Source organism: Poecilia reticulata, chromosome 16 (genome assembly GCF_904066995.2).
Source record: "Poecilia reticulata chromosome 16, P_reticulata-male-v2, whole genome shotgun sequence".
Lineage (NCBI taxonomy): Eukaryota > Metazoa > Chordata > Actinopteri > Cyprinodontiformes > Poeciliidae > Poecilia > Poecilia reticulata.
The window spans coordinates 20,296,054-20,316,180 of NC_088845.1; the positions used below are offsets into that span (position 1 = coordinate 20,296,054).

Below are 20,127 nucleotides of genomic sequence, written 5' to 3' on the forward strand. Positions count from 1 at the left end.
GGCAAAATTTAAAAAAAAATTCCAGATGGTTTTTAACAAACACACACACACATACAGATAGACAGAGGTTTTTTTTTTTTCGTTCTAGTTTCTAGTCCTAGTTATGTCATCCATTGATTTATTCACACATGAGTCTATCAGTTCAATAGAGTAGAAATTTAAGGTGTAACAGCTGCATTCAGATATATATAATTTCACACAATGGTTCCTAAATTTTTAAGTATATATGAAAACAGGATTAACAATAACAACAGTAATAGCAAAAACTTTTAAGAATGTGCAACTGAGTAGGATGACTTTGTCAAAATGTACATAATGTGGATATTAAACTGTAAAATTATAACAGGAAATGTACAACGTGTGTCGGTGCAGAGAAGGTGCTCTGCAGTAGTAACGGAAATTTTTATCAAACATGTCTAAAAGCTGCAATAACTGCATGTAAATGCCAGTAGGGAAGTAAACATTTCTTGATTTTGTTGAGAGCAGTGATTTGATTCACTAATTTAACAGCAGAATGGAATTTTTTTTGTACATTATATCTTTTTAAATGTTTGGACTGAATTTAAAAGAGCCAGAAATGAATTGTGGGCAGGTTCTGTTGAGCATTGTGATGTCACAGACTGACTTGTCATCAGGCACTTTTGGAACGTTTGTCAATAAGAGAGCAGTTCCTATAGGAATTCATCCATTTGAAGAGAGAGAGTCGAAGATATTACTTCAAGAAATTCAGTTGAGCTTCAGTTTTTCAGGTAAGTATTTATTTAGAAATTAGTGAGGCAAAGAAAAGAAATGTAATTTTGTGCTAGTTTTTTGAAGGAATTGTTCCAGCGATGTTGCAAATAGTTTAAGCAAGACAAGTTTTTAGTAATCAGTTTTTTTAGCACAACATTAAACCATTTTAGTAACTTGTTGATGTAAATATCAAATGTAAATTTTTTTTTTAAAGTTTTATAGATAGCTTATAATTTTCACACATGAAATGATATATTCAATTTGATAGGTAACTAAATGATAATCTGATTGACATTAAATTATGTTTCAGTACATTATTAAATTTACAGTGTTTACTATGAAAATGACTTACTGTACTGTAAGTCATTTTCATAGTAAAAATGACTATGAAAATTATCAACATTTTCATGATCTACATGAAAATGTAGATCGTTTTCATGTAGACCCAGTGTCACCCACTGGGTGACATGAAGCCAGTCACCTAGTGGTGGGTGACTGGCTTTGTGCCAGTCACCCACCACCTTTCCATGTCTTTGTGTTTTTTACAGTCATGCTAAGAAGAAGTGACCGTTTGAGAACAAATGGATATTATGATATCAACGGACAACCAGTTATTTCATATAAAGAGACACCTTTCAGGTATATTAAATCAGCATTTTTTCTTTTTTTTACTTTTATGTTTTATACAGTCATCTGCTGATCAATGTACATCTTTACTCACTTGTATATTTTCTGTCTTGGGTCAGATGGAGGCGCAGAGCACGTCGCCCTGTAAACTGCCCTGTAAATGGGGAGGTAACATTTAGAGAGAGGTTTCATAGTCAGGAGGAGAATGATATGGTTGACCAAGAAAACCAGATGATGGACACTCGGATGCATTGTTGTTATGTCTTTCGCTTTGCCGTTGTTGTCTTTATCGCTATTGGTAAATACTCTCCTACAAACTATTAGTTTTGAAGTGTTATAGAAAGGCTGTATTTTAAATGTTATCTCACATCTTCTGCTCATGTTCTTCAGCTTGTATTTGTCAGATTATTTCCTGGCACCCGCGACCTTCAGAGTTACCTGTCACACCAACTTTAACAGACATGGTAGGCTTTATTTTTCTGTTCTTAACACTGATATAATTTTCCTGAGCAAACATGAGAACAAGCTGTTAACTATTATATTGTGTACAGGTTACAATCTCTGGAAGTAAGAATCAGACAGATCTCTCCATGCTGCAGTTGATGGAGTCAAAGCTTGACTACCTTCTACCACAAGCAGATCTGTTGCCCAACTTTGCTCTGGAGTCTCAAGGTGAACCATTACAAATAAGATCATAAATTAGTTTTCAATTTTTCAGTATTACATTTTTCTGACTCACATTATTTCTGTTTTTGTGTTTTCTGAACAGGAGCACTCATTTTACATAATATGACTTCAAAATCATATCGGAGCCATAAGGAATGTAAATTGTTAGGGGTAAATTTAAAGCTACCACTTGCGGGCCCAAACGTCGTTATTAAGGTCTGAATGACACTCAGATCGTTAAATGAATATTAAGAAAAGCGATGTTTCTTTTTGATATAATATTAGGCTTGAGTATATTCTTTTCTCTTAGTCTTGGTAGCCCACCTAAACTTTGTTTTGTTCTCTGTTTTCAGGGAAGAACTCATCTGAATCCAGGACAATGCTGGGCCTTTGCAGATTTCCCTGGACGTTTATCGATAGCGCTGTCCCACAAAGCCACCATCACTCATGTGTCTCTGGGTCATATTCCTAAAAGTATATCCCCAACCTCCTCAATCTCTAGTGCTCCTAGAGAATTTTCTGTCTATGTAAGTAATGTAAAACGAGTGTCAAAACTGTAAAACATATATATCCACCTTTAGTCTTGTTTAGCCTTTAAAGTGTGATAGCAATGATTCAGTAGGACATCATTTGATCACATTCTAAACTATGCAAACCTTCTGTCTGCACTAATGAATTTTCTGCTCATCTCAGGATCTGATATGTTTTTAGATACACCAACTTTCACATATCTAGAAAGAACAAGATAATGAACTGCATTTTTTTCTTATTTTGCCTCAGGGGAAGAAGAATTTAAAAGAGGAGAAGAGTCTTTTGGGAACTTTCATTTATGATGAAAATGGAGACCAATTACAGACCTTCAAACTTCCTGTAAATATGTCAAATTAACGTTTTATTAACCAAATAGTTACAAATAGTTATTACAGAAGCCCAAAGTGACTGACCCTGTTATAAATATTGAGCATCTTTCCTAACTTACAACCATAAGTTTCTTCACTGGGTATTACTATCATTCAATATAAAAAACCCACTTTAAATAAAATGGCCGATACAGTATTATTGTTCATTCAAAATGCTCCAATGTAAATTTCTATTTAAACCATAAAATATGTTATTTCTGCACTTCCAGAGGTGTTGAGTGAGAATGTAACTGATCGATAGCAATCAAAAATTAATCAGTCAAGTTTATAGCAATTATGTTGTCTAGAAATAGTGCCTAAATGCAACACCATGCCCCACCTGCATGCACAGCCACAGAAAGTTTTGTTATTGAACCCTAATTATTCCAAAACACAGAGAGCGATTAACTTGAACAGATGCAAGAAAAAAATGTTGTTTTTTTTTTGGCCATCATTTAAGGAGGAAAATATTTTTTTTCTTGGCATAAACCTCATTAATAAGACTTTTATTATGTCTTGACAACACAAAGTGAAGCTCTTATTGTACGGAGTGGAAGCTTCTTCAATCAGGACAGAGACTCTGATTTCTTTCACTGAACATTTCTGTTCACTTTTTATTGAGGAGAAACAGCAACAGCTGTGTGTTACCTAGCAACCAAAATCAACAGAAGCAAGACAGTGACAAAATACAGACCCACATCCTGTTAAGCATTCTTCAAAATAAAAGACTTCCTCTATCCAAATAAATCATGCCTCACACTTAAATATGTTTCACTTAACATACAATTGTAAATAAGTCACTTATAATGCAAATTGTACTCAACAACATATATGTGTAAAAAAGTCAACACTTATCACAAAATAATCATTTTTGTTGTCTCTTGATAACAAAGAATAAAATCACAGTGTTACTACATAACATTTTGTTTTCTGGTTAGCAAAATAACAGTATAATTGCCTTGCTATCTTGAGAAAAACTATGCAAAATATATTTACAGCAAGACCAGTTGAACTAGGCTTTGATGCACTTTAAGACGGATCTCCTTTGTTTCTATTGTCTATTTGTAACTATGGATTATCAATCTAACCTCCCTAATTTGTATCTCTCTTGGCTTACAGGCTGAGAACGTTGGCTCATTTCACTATGTGAATCTACAGGTAAAGAGTAACTGGGGAAACCCTAAATACACCTGCCTTTATCATTTCAAAGTGCATGGAGAACTAGCTGTATGAAGATCACAAAAAGGATGTAAGGGGTAATAGCTGTTGCCTTGAAGAAAAGAAGGTCAGAGATAGTAAAAGTGGCATGTGTGGGTTCTCTCCGGGTACTCTGGCTTCCTCCCTCTGTAAAACCATCACTGTTAGGTTGATTGGTCTGTCCATATTCTCACATTGTCCTAAGGAGTTGTACTATGGCACAGTTGTTAGAACTGTTGCCTTGAAGAAAAGAAGTTCACAGATAGTAAAAGTGGCATGTGTGGGTTCTCTCCGGGTACTCCGGCTTCCTCCCACAGTAAAACCATCCCTGTTAATTTGCCTGTCCAAATTCTCCTTACTTGTAAGTGTGTGCTGCATGGTTGTTTGTCCTGCGTGTCACTGTGTTGCCCTGGGATGGATTGGCAACCTTTACAATTACAATGTTGTGAATTTAAGTTGTATATATATCTATATTTTCCACCATTTAAAATGAAAACACTGACACTTTTACATAAAGTGCCTGAGAGCATTAACATATTCAAACATAAACTCTGAAAACAGTACGGCAGCACTACTTTCCTACATGTCCCTTTTTTAACATGTGTAATGTAAAATAATATTGTAACTAAATCTGTCTTCTTTCAGAGATTTGCTGACATGATTGTGTTTTTTTTATTTTTGCCCTCTTGAAGCCAGCCAGCCTCGGCAGATGGCTGCTCATCCTGAGCCTGGTTCTGCTGGAGGTTTCTCCCTTTTAAAGGGAGTTTTCCTCTCCACTGTTGCCTTGTGCTTGCTCAGGATGGGGGAATCCCTTGGATTAAACATCCATCGCGATCTGCTGGTGACCCCTCCGCAGAATCGCCACCTTAACGTGGTGGAGGGGTTTGAGTATCCCTATGAACCAGATGGAGATTTTGTCTTGGGGCTCAGCCAGTAGTGAGGCTTCCCAAGGCAGGTTGCCATTGGGGAGGGATCAGACTAAGAGCGATTCAAGATTTTCAATGAAGGAAGACCAAAGGGATCAGGTGTTTCTAGGAAACAGGCCGTTATCCCAAGTCTGGTTTTGCAGGAAGCTTCTCCCTATAAAAATTCAGTTATCTTCCTCACTGATAAAAATGTCAATGAATTCACTGTACCCCAATGTCCTCCTGTGACTGCTGACTGTGCTTCCATTAAGGTACCAGAATGGGAGGCTCCTAAGGTCAGATTGAGACTTTGGTCTATTTGGACGAGGGGCTTCCGTTCCACATGGCCAATGTGTGAGACAAGTGGAGATGTGAGCCAGATGCACGGATGTGGGAGGTTCTGGCTCAATACTTGGAGAGGAGCCGCTCACCCACACTTGAAGAAGGTCCACACCTTGGAGCAGTCATCTAAACCTGAAGGGGCCGATGGGTCCATGCTTGAAGGAGAACTGTGCATGACAGAGGGCCAGAAGGAGGTGTACACATGTTATTTCTGCATATGCCAAAATGCCTGGGTTTCTACCTAAATCCTCTTGACTTGTGTTTTAAAAATAAAAGCCTTTAACTTCAAATGGTTACTGGTGCTGTGTCCACTCATTCTTATTTTACAGTCTTGCTATTTGCACAGTCCTTCCAACCTACACATAGCTGAATGTGAGAAACTGCCACATACCACGGCGTTTGGGTATACCAACAATAACAGCTTACACTTTTGTCATCTTAAGCAAGAACGTCATTTCATCATGCTAATGTCATAGTCCGTTTCCGCAGGCTACCCTCTCTTTACAAGAGTACAATTGCCCCCTGCTGTGTGGCAATGTGGCCAGTTAATTGTCATTCAATTAAGGTCTTGGACTGTGGGAGGCGCTTATGATTATGTGGCCACCTGGATCATATTTTAGGAGTGCTGTTCATCTCATGCCAGACAATATCCACTCATAGAGAAGATCCAGACGCAGATGAGATCTAGAGGTGGAGCCTGACGGTGTGGGGCACGTCAGGTCACTTGACACATTGTGGGAGCCGTCGCTTGGCAACTCCTGAGAGCTGAAACCTGTGGGGGCCAACCGGTCCACGACTGAGAGGTCTGACCCAGACGCAGGACCAGGCCGAGGGAGCACGTGCCAGTGTAAACGCATTAAGTTTACAGAAATAAACTCAATGCGTGGCCAAATATATGCTCTATATATATCTATATTTTCCACCATTTAAAATGAAAACACTGACACTTTTACATAAAGTGTCTGAGAGCATTAACATATTCAAACATAAACTCTGAAAACAGTACGGCAGCACTACTTTCCTACATGTCCCTTTTTTAACATGTGTAATGTAAAATAATATTGTAACTAAATCTGTCTTCTTTCAGAGATTTGCTGACATGATTGTGTTTTTTTTATTTTTGCCCTCTTGAAGTATGGAACTTCAAGAGTTTGCTGACTTAATTTTCTGGTGCAAGACTGCCATATCACAAATGAAGGGACTAGAATTGCCCAGCGACTGCAAGGCTCTTATTCCTGCCAATGGGACGATAACGAAGATAGACATACTGTCCTACCTCCACAGACGGACAGTGTACTTTTGCTTTCTGGTAAGCCATTCTTTCAGCAGCTTTTCTTTCAGCAAATTCTCTGGCTTTCCTATGGGCATCTTGGAGACATTCTCTGTGAGCTTTAAGCCAATCAGGATTGTCATCCTTTGCCCATTCTTGTCCTAACAAAGCATCAACTGTTAAGTGAGGGTGATCAGATCGGTGGCCCAACTTTGCTCTGGAGTCTCAAGGTGAACCATTACAAAAAAGATCGGAAACTAGATTGCACATTTTCAGTGTTAAACTTTCCTGCTCACATTATTTCTGTGTGTTTCCCAGCTGCAAAACACACAGTAGCAACATTTTCATCTCTGGATTCTCAATTTTGTTGTAAAATTCCAAATATTTCTGTTTGATATGCAGATATTTACATATTACACCCCTGCACACTTTTGCATTTGATGTCTGTCACACCTAAATACAGCTTTATTGTTGTTGACGTTCAAACTTTACTCATGTTTTCTTGAGTGTGCAGTCATTTGTCATGGTTACATACACTATTAGTGCTTTGTGGTTTTTAGAGTGCACATTTGCTCTGCGAATGTCAAATTTGCAGAGCAAAAATGTACTTTCACTGCTAAGTGAAATTGTTGTTGTACTCTGTTGTAAGCAGTTTTCATGGGTTGTCAACACCAGAATAAGCCCAGTTTTATAATTCTACGTTGTTCCAAGTGAAATGTACTTTCACTTAGCAGTGAAAGTACATTTTCAATGCTAAGTGAAAATGTACTTAGCAGAGTACATTTTCACTAAGCGGCATGTTTTGGCCTGATAACATACCAGTATCATACATGCCAACTTTTGTAGTACACAGTAGTAAATTGTATCAGCTAAATTTGTTTATATTCAAATTCATATGAGTTAGCAGATACATTTGTTTATATTTAAATCAACATGGGTCTTTATAAGATGCGTTGTTTATACTTAAATTGCATACGAACTGTAAGATACATACCATCTGCAGGAGGCAACTGATGGTTAACTCCACAGAAAGAAAGGTGAAAACTGAAGATAAATATGAGAAATACACATGAGAAACGATAAAGGAGGAGAGAACACAATCAGCTCACAAGGTCTGTTTAGTTTGTGCTTATTTTCTGTGATTAATTGTTAACATTTAGTTAAAAAAGTATAAGAATATGTCCTGATATGGTGTTTTGTTGTGGTTTTCTATTGTGAGCAGTTTTCATGGGTTGTCAACACCAGAATAAGCCCAGTTTTATAATTCTACGTTGTGCCAAAATCCTTGAGGGTGCTCCAGATGTAAATATCAAAAGTGACAGGTGTGTTTGTAGCACATTTTTTTTGCATATTTGGGAACATCATTGAGTACATATTTAAAACAGCAGAAAAACATTAAGGAGTTTCACATGTTGAATTAAGATTTTTTTTAAAAAGTTTTATAGTTTATGATTTTCACACGACATGATAAATTCAATAACATAACTAAACGATGATCTGATCAATATTAAAATAAGTTTTCAATCCATTACATCATTAAATTTACAGTGTTTTCTATGAAAATGACTTACTGTACATTTGTTATGTTGTACATTTTGGACATGCTATGTGCCAGTCACCGACCACCTTTCCATTTCTTTGTTTTTTTACAGTTGTGCTAAGAAGAAGTGAACGTTTGAGAACAAATGGATATTATGATATCAACGGACAACCAGTTATTTCATATAAAGAGACACCTTTCAGGTATATTAAATCAGCATTTTTTCTTTTTTTTACTTTTATGTTTTATACAGTCATCTGCTGATCAATGTACATCTTTACTGACTTGTATATTTTCTGTCTTGGGTCAGATGGAGGTGCAGAGCACGTCGCCCTGTAAACTGCCCTGTAAATGGGGAGGTAACATTTAGAGAGAGGTTTCATAGTCAGGAGGAGAATGATATGGTTGACCAAGAAAACCAGATGATGGACACTCGGATGCATTGTTGTTATGTCTTTCGCTTTGCCGTTGTTGTCTTTATCGCTATTGGTAAATACTCTCCTACAAACAATTAGTTTTGAAGTGTTATAGAAAGCCTGTATTTTAAACGTTATTTCACATCTTCTGCTCATGTTCTTCAGCTTGTATTTGTCAGATTATTTCCTGGCACCCACGACCTTCAGAGTTACCTGTCACACCAACTTTAACAGACATGGTAGGCTTTATTTTTCTGTTCTTAACACTGATATAATTTTCCTGAGCAAACATGAGAACAAGCTGTTAACTATTATATTGTGTACAGGTTACAATCTCTGGAAGTAAGAATCAGAGAGATCTCTCCATGCTGCAGTTGATGGAGTCAAAGCTTGACTACCTTCTACCACAAGCAGATCTGTTGCCCAACTTTGCTCTGGAGTCTCAAGGTGAACCATTACAAATAAGATCATGAACTAGATTGCACATTTTCAGTGTTAAACTTTTAAACTTCAATACAAAAGGAGTTACTATAGGAATTCATCCATTTGAAGAGATAGACGTCGAAGATGTTACTTCAAGAAATTCAGTTGAGCTTCAGTTTTTCAGGTAAGTATTTATTTAGAAATTAGTGAGGCAAAGAAAATAAATGTAATTTTGTGCTAGTTTTTTAAAAGAATTGTTCCAGCAATGTTGCAAATAGGTTAAGCAAGACATGTCACGGTTTGGTGGGTGGAAGTGGTGAGGAGAAACGCTGAGACCCAGGTTATAGATGAAGATGATTTTAATAATGAATATAATCAGGACAGTCCAAACACAGGCAGCACGGCAGGAGAACTAGCACACGGCTAACACCGGTAGCAACTGATGCGGGACTGGACACAGGAGCTGACGCCGACTTAGGACTCAACAGTTCTACTAAGACGACTACTATAGTTAAACCGACTCAGGACTTCACAGTTCTACTGAACGGCTAACTGACACGAAGACCAGGACAAACGACGTGCGACGAATGATGACTGACGTATGACGAGGATCCGACGAGGAACACAGACAACAGGTGAGATTAAATACACTAGGAGGGTAATTACAGGAACGAGACACAGCTGGGATCCATCAATGGGGAGGACAGGACAGAGACTCACAGGGAAACAGGACTAAACACAGAAAATCTCAAAATAAACTATACTGAACAACACAGATCATAACAAGACAAGTTGATAATAATACGTTTTTTAGCTCAACATCAAACCATTTTAGTAACTTTTTGATGTAAATATCAAATGTCTCATTTGTGTTTTTAGCACCTTTTTTGCATATTTGCGAACTTATTTTATTGAAACAGCAGAAATTTTACGTTTTAAAAACATTTCTTCCTTTTCAAGTTTGTAATTAGTTTATGATTTTTACACATAACTTCAATATGATAGGTAACTAAATGATGATTTGATTAACATTAAATTAAGTTTTAGATACATTACTTCATTAAATTTACAGTGTTTTCTATGAAAATGACTTACTGTATTTTCATAGAAAATACAGTAAGTATTTACTGTATACAACAACCGCCCTACCCCCTCAGGTGCAGGGCGGTTGTTGTACATTTTGGACATGCTTTGTGCCAGTCACCGACCACCTTTCCATGTCTTTGTGTTTTTTACAGCTAAGAAGAAATCTACGTTTGATGAGGAATAGGTATTATGATTTATATGGACAACCAGTAATTTCATATAGAAAACTTTCCTATATGATGAAGATGGAGACCAATTACAGACCTTCAAACTTCCTGTAAATATGTCAAATTAATGTTTTATTAACCAAATACAGTTCTTAGTCGGCAATTTTTTTTAACTATTATGTTTTACTTGTATATTTTCCATTTAGGGCCAGAAGGAGGCGCAGAACACGCCGCCCTGTAAATGGGGAGGTAACATTTAGAGCAGTGTTTCTCAACCTTTTTTGGGCCAGCGCCCCCCTAGCCTTTATCCAGGTCCCTCACTGCCCCCACCAAAGAATTTGTAGGCTACTTTGCACTGACCATTATTTTATCATTAATATTACTATCACTATTGTAGATGTTTTGATTTTTATGCTTGTTTCTGTATTTATCATCAAAAATAATTTCCCAGAGAACAAAAAAGTCATGGGAATAGAAATTATTTTCACAGGCGTCTATGAAAAATGCAATAAACATTCAACTTAAAATTGGTAGTGTTCTGTGGGCTGTGGGTGTTTTGTTCTGCGTGGCGCATTGCTGCCATCTGTTGGTCTTTTGGGGAACTGCTTTTGGTTTTGTGCTGTTTGGTCAGTGCGGTTGTTTGCTAGTGGTGGAGCGGATGAGCACGAGTCTGTTGTGAGCGCCGCATTCCGGGTCGAGTTCTAATGTATGAAACTGAATGTTAACACTTCTGTAAGCTGCTCTGAGCTCATCCTGAGTTGTTTGTGTTTTGGCAGTTTCACTCCATTCAACATGTGTTTCTGTGAGTTTCTGGTGGTGCAGCTCTGTGCTGCCTTCAGGAGAATGGGACATCAGAGTATCATCCATAAAATTTCACCCACATGGCATTTATTGTGCAAACCAGAGCTTTCAGTGGAAAAACAAAAGTTCCAGGTCCTTTTAATGCCATACAAATATGAGACAGAAACATGGATTATATCTTTATATAGACCTGTCTATTGATTTATAGATTAATAGTTTTACTGGACAGAAATTACAAAAACAAATCTGGTTCTTAATCAAATCCTAATGAGTCAAATTGAAAGTGTCATGGAGTCATCAGCCTCATGACATTAACACTGACATGAATATTGAAAAAATAAATATATCAAATCTTATTAAAAACATAAATAAGTGACCAGTTCTTTACTGTTATGGTCTGTAAGATATATTTATTCTCAGTACTAGATGTTGTTTCAACAAACCCATGACATTTCAACAATTTTACGTTCTTCTGGAAATAGTGTCTGTTTATTCTTGCCATACAGTCCTCTGTATTAATTATTGCTCGAACTGTCTTGCCAGGGCCGTGCAGAGACCACTAAAGGGGCAGGTGCTCAACAACAAGAAAAGGGCACATCTAACCACATTCTAGGACAGAATATTAACAAAGCCACACAGCTTTCAGAGTTTAGTAAACAATGATAAATTACAAAAATGTGACGTATACAATCAAAGCTAAGGAAAATCTCTATATAGAGCATACAGCTATGCATATGTAAGATATTTTATTAGTAATTTCTTTCTGCAGGTCTATTTTGTTATAGGAAAGTATTGCAATATTCAAACCCGCAATTTAGCAAGATATGTAAATCAGAGCTAGACCATCAGTAATTTTCACTCATCACCTGCTGCGCAGCATAATCGTCATGTATTGATTTTTTTCACTATTCAGCGTCGGATTCTCTGTTTTTATGCCATAATTCACATCTAGTTCGTCGCTCCGTTTTGTCCCGCTTCTCCTGTTCAGAGTTTAGTGCAATGTGCGCGTTTTTTTTTTTTAAGCCCCTAAGGTGCAGGGCGTTTGGGAAACGTATCGATGGGGAAAAGGCAGACTGACATAAACCTTTTAAAACAATGGAAACACTTTCTGCATTCTGATTATTGAAATTTAAAAGTGCTGTGTTGTACTATCACCCCCGTTTCATACCGGACCACTTACAGCACCGGTGTTAACTCTATAAAATGAACGCTCTCTATTGTGGTATCACCCATCGAGGGATTTCTTTATTTAAATGGGTTCATTTTTCAGAGGGATACACAGTGAGGGTATCGTGATTTTAGCTACCAGTAGCAGGCGAACGGTGCTGCGCCAAGAAGCTAACAAACACTGAGTAGAAGAAGAGCTGCCATCTATACTGTAGCAGCCAAGCATGTTTTAATGTTACACAATACAGTTTTACCAAGTTGCTCAAAGTCTAAACTGGTATTGTTGTGTATTTAAGGGGTAAAGTTTACCTTCGACCAAACGCCCCCGAAGGCATCCCAGCGCCCCCCTTTTGTAAAAATGTCCGCCAGCGCCCCGTGCTGTCCTGTGAACGCCCCATGCGCTAATTTAGAGAAAGGTTTTGTAGTCAAGAGATTGATAGTTTGCAAATTTTTTAGTATTACATTTTTTTGACTCACAATATTTCTGATTTTGTGTTTTTTTGTACAGGAGCACTGATTTTACATAAGATGACCTCAAAAACATAGCAGAACCACAAGGCATGTCGATTGTTTGGAACATCTTTCAGGGTACCACATATGGGCCCAAACGTTGTGATTAAGGTTTGAATGACCTTAAGATCATTAAATAAGTTTTAGAAAAAGTGGTGTTTCTTTTGATATAAGATTTACAATTTTCTTTTCTCTTGTTTTAGTTCTCTCCCTGGTTTTACACACCTGCATCAAATGATGGCTCATTAGAAGGCCTAAGAAGAACATTGACTTGCTGAGGAGGTTGTTACAACCACTAGGGAGAGAACTAAAATAGGTAGGATGCCGGCCCTCAAGGACAAACTTTGGTCTGAAAGACACTAGGATCATTAAATACATTAGTAAAAGTGGCGTTTCTTGTTGTTATAATATTAGGCTTTACAATTTTCTTTTCTCTTAATCTTGGTACCCCACCTAAACTTTGCTTTGTTCTGTGTTTTCAAGGAAGATCTCATCTGCTTCCAGGACAATGCTGGGCCTTTGCAGATCTTCCGGGATTTATCAATCGCAGTCACCCACAAAACCACCATCACTCATGTGTCCCTGGGTCATATTCCCAAGATTGTATCCCCAACTAGCACAACCTCCAGTGCTCCTAGAGAATTTTCTGTCTATGTAAGTCAAGCAACACCACATATCAAGTAAAACCACATATATATCCACCTGTAGTATGGAACAAGGGGCTTTAAAATGTGATAGCAATTATTCAGTATGACATGTCTTGATCACATTCTAAACTATGCAAACCTTCTGTCTGCAATAATGAATTTTCTGCTCATCTCAGGATGTGATATGTTTTAGATACACCAACTAATTTTCACCTACATAGAGAGAACAAGACAATGAACTGCATTTCTATCTAACTTTGTCTCAGGGAAAGAGAAGAATTTAGAAGATGAGAGTCATTTGGGAACTTGCCTGTATGATAAAAATGGAGACCAATTACAGACCTTCAAACCTCTTGTAAATATGTCAAATCAATGTCTTATTAACCAAATACAGTTCTTAAGAGAAGCCCAGAGTGACTGATCCTGTTATAAATATTGATAACTTTTTCTAACATGCAACCATAAGGTTCTTCACTGGGTATTACAAGCCATCAATGACAAAAAAAAAAACACTTTAAATAAAATGGCAGATACCATATCAGTGCTCCATTCAAAATGCTCCAATTAAAATGTCTATTTTAACCTTAAAATATGAGGACCAACTTTGACTAAAAAAAAGATAATTTTTCACTTAGAGTTGTTGAATGAGACTGCAATTAATAGATAGCATTGAAAAATTAATCAGTCAAGTTTGCAGCAATTGTTGTCTACAAAAGCCGTTTTTGCACTGCAAGGAATGGAACGGAACGGTTCCAGCCCTTTTGTGTTTGCATATGCACCGAGGGCGCCATCGAAGCTGTGCCGGACGTCATTATTTTTGAAACAAATGGTTTCGATGCAGCGGCCAAAGCCTTTTCCTCAGAGATGCGGCGGAAAACTTTTTCATTCCTCGTAGACCGATCTGAATAATTTTGTACTCGTTCATCAGCGAGTAAGCTTAGGAAAAAATTTACCTCATCATTACACCAGGTGATTGCACTATATTGAGACGAATCCATTGCTAATTAAAACTAATAATTGTTGAAAAGAGCACTCTTTACAAATTAAAATACAATTTAGTGAGAGCCAGCTGTCAACGGAAAATCAACGTCTGACTCCATAACAACCAGCGGCCAATCAGCTGTGGATTCTAAGCAGAACCGCTTGGCCGGCCCAATTGGGCCGGGTGGAACCGGTCGCAAGTTCTAATGCAAACACGGTCGGAACCGTTCCGTACCGTTCCTTGCAGTGCGAAACGCCTATAAAGTGCCAAAATGCACCACCGTGCCCCACCTGCATGTGTAAAGTTGTGTTAAGCTCAAATGAAATCTAACTATTCCAAAACACCGAGATGCAGAGCAAGTAATTTGATTGTATGCAAAAAAATGCTGATTTGTTTGGCCATCACTAAAAGAGGAAAATATTTTTTTTGGCATAAATCTTAATAGAATACACCAACTTTTATTATGTCTTGACAACAACAACAAAATCAACCTCTTACCACAAAACAATCATTTTTGTTGTGTCATGATAAAAAATAAGTCAGAATAAAATCCCAGTGTTACTACATAATTTGTTTTGTAGCAACACTGATTGACAACGGGGACCCTCGTCGGGTCAATCAGTGTTGCTTCCTAAGTGGACGGTTTGATTTCACAGAAGTTTGATTTACTTGGAGTTATATTGTGTTGTTTAAGTGTTCCCTTTATTTTTTTGAGCAGTGTATATTTACAACAAGACCAGTTGAACTAGGCTTCCATGCACTTTAAGACAGACCTCATTTGTTTCTATTGTCTATTTGGATCTATGGATCTAATCTCCCTAATATGCATCTCTCTTGGCTTACAGGCTGAGAATGTTGGTTCCTTCCGGTACGTGACTCAAGAGGTGAACAGCAACTGGGGACATCCTAATTACACCTTCCTCTATAACTTCAGAGTACATGGAAAACTTGCTGAATAACCAGTACAAGAAACAGGAAAGGAAAAGGGGAAAAAAAACAACCTTTTTTTCCTTTCATATATATATTTTTTTGTATGTTTAGGTCATTAATTTTAAGTCCTCACAACATATTTGCCAAACATATTTGTACATGAATAAAAGTATGAGTTAAACATTTAGGTGAAGAACAAATGACCAAACAGATAAACCATAAGAAGACAAACACAACTGAAGAAGGAAAAAACATTCACATACATAATCAACAATTGTCTTTAATTTTATTTACCAGGGTCATACATGTCTTAGTTTTCATCTACATGTTTTGCATCTTTAACAAATGAATAAAATGAAGACCAAACCTCTTCCTTTTTGTATGTATGTTATTCTTTCCAAAAGTTGCCAGTCGAAATGTGCTTGCATTCCACTGCATCTTGCATCAAAAGGCCTTGTGTGAACAAACATTCCCATGGAGTGTATTGAGGGGATGAACTTTGTCTTCGAGATGGTGGACAAGATAATTGCAAAAGCATTGAACCATGCGTTGCTTGATAAAGTTGACAGCGAATCTTCCGATCTCCTGCTCCAGCGGTTTTGCATCCCTTTGTTGCTTGTTTAGAACATGTGAAAACATTTCTGAAAAGCAAAGACCTGAACTATCCGCAATGACATGGACCTTACCAAGCTCCGCCCAGAAACACCCCTCGAAAGTGCCACGTGACTTCATGTCTCACATTAACCTCCTTGCAGAGCTTAGCTTCTATGGGATTTTTTGTTTCAACTGACTGCAGAGTATTTCTGAATCGATCAGCATTTCTGCCGGATTTTCACAAAATATCAGCCACGACAATGGACAAGGGAACCAACAAGTTCATGTCATCTTTTTTGGACGACATCAAGATGTTTTAGCCACGCAATGCCTCTAACATTGTGCGAGTTGCAGCTAAATGCTACCAGTCGATGAGGAAAACAGCAGATCATCAGACCCTCAGCATAAATACAGCTGTGGACAAGATCACAGATGCCTATTGTTCTTGCAAGGCTGGGTAAGTTGGGCATTCATGGTTTTGAGGGTTCGAATGTGCCTAGGACTTATACACGGTACTCGGTGCTAGCGTGGCTAACACGATTACAGTGTTAAAGTTAAAGTTTAGTAAAAGTTAGCGTGGCTAACACGATTACAGTTTAGTAAAAAGCCTTTTCAGGTGAAATAAAATCCTTAATGTATGTCAGATACGGTACACATTGCATATTGTGCAATGTGTATCTGCAGAGGCAGAGTGAACCACTGCCTCTGCAAACAGAGCTGTGGTCCCCGACCACGGGGAACGTTCCGGAGCCGTCTGTGCGATTGTTTTGTTTACAAACTGACTCTGTGCATACCTGCCAAAATATATTACTTTGGCCTTTTGATTGTTTATTTATTTTTAACACTTTTTTTTTAAGGTATATCCTTATAATTCTGGTGGATTTATGACGGTAGCTTTCAGTCTAATGTCTGGATTTGTTCAGATTTGTTAAAAGGAAAATTTTTTTTCTTCTTTAGAGAGTGAATGAGAATTCACTCTCTTCACGGAATAGAGTGAATTCTCATTCACTCTCTTCCGTTTTTCTTGTTTCCTCAACACAGATTCTTTCTTCTTCACCACCAACTCACTGAGTTCACCCTTATACGCCACATCAAGTTTCTCCCTCATTATATCCCGGCCATTATGCTGTACTTGGCTAAAAGGTTTTCATAATGGATGTGTTTAATATTGACTTTTTTTTTTTTCATTCACTAAACACAAAGAAAGCAAATCAATAATACTTACGCCAGCAGACACTTTGTTCTTATTGATCCTACGACGGTTGAGTTGCAAATGTGGTCGTGCACAAGCTTTGATCCAAGCAAGGCTTTCAGTTTCAGATTTTGGAAATCTGTGCATTTTAGTTCCACAAACACGATCAGGATACCTGACGTCGCCTGTACAGATACCCCACTGACGCAAAAGCTTTCTGTCGGTCTGGTAGTCCACAATGTACATTAGCATGAGTTTGTGAGCCGGTAACCCACGTGATAGCTGCGCTGTGACATAAAATTGGCATTAGCCAATGAAGGCGGGCCCTGTGGTAAGGTCCATTATCTTTCCCTGTCACACCCCTGGAGGTTGACCTGTCCTTGTTGAACACATTCCCAGGAGTGAATGAAGCTGACCTTGAAATGGAAATGGCTGATATAGATGACAAGGATTTATGGGTGTCCAAATTCAAACGTTTGACAGCTGCGCTTGAAGACGTAACTCGCCAGAAAGTCCAGGTTGCCCAAAGCCACAAATGGAGCGAAATTGAAAGCCTCCTAATACCTGAGAAACTTGTATATGAAACATGGAATGCTCTTCCCGACAGCGATAGGAACAAGAATACACATTTGCGGTATTGTCCATCTTTAGATCAATATATCTGTGCGAGCAGATATTCTCAAACATGAACTTCATCAAATGCAAATATCACACCCATCTTACAGATGAGAGCTTGCAGGAAGATTAAAATTACATCTTACATGCCAAATGTTGAAGCTGTCCAGTGATGTGCGTAAACAGAAGTCATATTAAACAGGTAAGAACACAATCCTGTCTTCGGTACATATTAAGTAACAAAGAGGTTGTTTTTATAAAGTGATTAGTAATTTTTGTCAGTATCTGGAATGACAGTGATTGTGTTTTGTTGCTCAGGTCTGTTGGTTTCGTGTCAAAAGAGGATGCTGCTGCGTTTTACCCTTGCACTGACTTGGTTGCAAGTGAAACTTAATTTAATGTCAACTACTTTACCTTTTTAAAAGGCTGCCGTTTTATTTTTATAACTGCATGTTGTGTTTTATTCCACTCCATTTGTTTTATCGCACTGAATGTTGAGTTTTATTGCATGTGCAAAATATGCATGTTCCATTTTGTTGTTTTCGCACATGATGTTTTTACGATCACACACTTGCTAATATAGACACTTAAAGCCTGTGTTGCCTCCATTATGAGCCTTATATAAGGCTTTTAATTTTTTTGCGGCTCCACACAGATTTGTTTGTTTTTTTTGGTCCAAAATGGCTCTTTCAACATTTTGGGTTGCCGACCCCTGCTCTAACCCGTCGGAAGAAACGAGCCTCGGCATACATCCACTTTTCAGGGAATAGTTACATGTGTGGCATATGTATGAAGAAGTGCATTGAAACCTCACCAGTAGCCCTCAAGGACAGGACATGGCAAGGGGTAAAATTCTATGTGAAAAATCGCATGGAGGCATTAAAATGAGAGACTTTCAAAAGAAGGTACTGTTAAAGAACCGGATCATTTGTTAGTGCCATTACCACGCTGGATCTGTTTGGAGTTTCTGCCAGTTTTGAAGTTCTGAGACAGCTGCAGTCAAGTTTTGATGCAAATCAATGAATACATTTCATATATGTATATCCATGTTGGATTGTACTACGTATATTTTTTTTGCAACAAGATTCTGGAAATTGTGCAATAAAATGGTTCGCGTACAACCTGAAAATGCAGTCCAGTATTGATGGTTGGCTTTAAGCAAGTTACCAGGTACTTAAAATGACATTAAACAAAAACAAATCCAATTTAATGCAGTTTATCGACTTAAAAGAACTAGGATTGCTCATATTTGAGTGTTCTCAAAAATTACACAGTGCCACCTAGTGGTAGTTGGTGATTGACATGTCCCCATGTGCACCCAAAAACCTGACAGATTTTTGATTTTCTAAATTTTATTAATTTTTATTTTAAAGATATTTCATGTTCCAATGTCCCTAAAAAAATCCAAACCTAAAACAGAGTCTTTAGCTCATTTAGAAAGTTGTATCCCCACGTGTAACCACCTAGTCACTCGCAAAACTAAGTCCTCACGTTTCAGGAAATACAAGTCTGTGTGTGTGTGTATTAACTAGCATTGAAGCTAAAGTGGGAAAACAGCGGATCGTTGCACCAATGTTATTAGGTCCACGTTAATCTGCACCACACGTCAAGCGACTGTGCAGATTATTTATTTACCAAGCACATAATCAGTATTGTCAATGAGGGGAGCCAATGTTAACTCATAATATCTCTTAAATGTTCTTCCAGATGTAAAACGTAAAACAAAGCTGGTAGGTCACAGGCCGAAGGAGGATATTCACATAATTTCCGTGTTTATTATTTTGCGTGTGCATGTGTCTTGTACTTAGTTTTATTCTGAATTAGATGCTATATGCCTTTTGCTGTGTTATGATACTAAATTGGTGTTCTCCTAATTCCCCATTCTAGAATGACCAGCAGAGTGCAGCTGAAGCAGGACAGGCTTGTAGGTATTACTGATTCCTCCAGCTGCTAGAGGGGATCAGAGCATGAGGATTGAGAGACCAGCAAGAGTTGAGTCAGAGAAGGCCAGGTAGGGAAGTAAAGACGTTTTCGCACTGCAAGGAACGGTACGGTACGGAACGGTTCCAGCCCTGTTGTGTTTGTGTAGCAGTTGACAAAAGGTTGGAAGAATCACACCGGGGTCAGCAATCAGGATAATTTTATTCCTGTTCAAACCAAGAACATTTTTGTTCCAGCAGCTCCTGGGCTTCAGCTTCCTCACACACATCTCTCCTCAGCGCAGCTTGGCGCAAACTCACACAGAAATACATTAAACAAAACCAAAATTCTGAGATTCACCAATATTAAAATAAATCTACAGTCAAACAAAACAATTAAAATAAAACCTAAACAGAAATAATCTACCCTATAATCACAATAACATAGAAATATACTAAATACATTAATTTAACATACAAATAACATTTTAAACACACAT

The 20,127-nt window shown here is 37.8% G+C and overlaps 1 long non-coding RNA gene across 6 annotated transcripts; it reads left to right on the top strand.

Annotated features, from left to right (window-relative positions):
* The first annotated feature begins 575 nt into the window (after positions 1–575).
* LOC103478489 (uncharacterized) lies at positions 576–15,677 on the top strand. 6 transcript variants are annotated; one of them, XR_014091450.1, is made up of 21 exons: positions 596–749; positions 1,281–1,371; positions 1,479–1,657; positions 1,750–1,823; positions 1,911–2,552; positions 2,806–2,895; positions 4,044–7,750; positions 7,861–7,960; positions 8,291–8,381; positions 8,489–8,667; positions 8,760–8,833; positions 8,921–9,041; positions 9,117–9,201; positions 10,256–10,380; positions 10,477–10,519; positions 12,535–12,654; positions 12,747–12,859; positions 12,952–13,064; positions 13,232–13,402; positions 13,662–13,750; positions 15,223–15,677. It is a non-coding gene; the product is annotated as an uncharacterized LOC103478489 (long non-coding RNA). The 6 variants fall into 6 exon arrangements; XR_014091451.1 differs by lacking the exon at positions 12,535–12,654 and having other exon boundaries at positions 13,236–13,402; XR_014091449.1 differs by lacking the exon at positions 12,535–12,654 and having other exon boundaries at positions 603–749.
* The last annotated feature ends 4,450 nt before the right edge of the window (positions 15,678–20,127 follow it).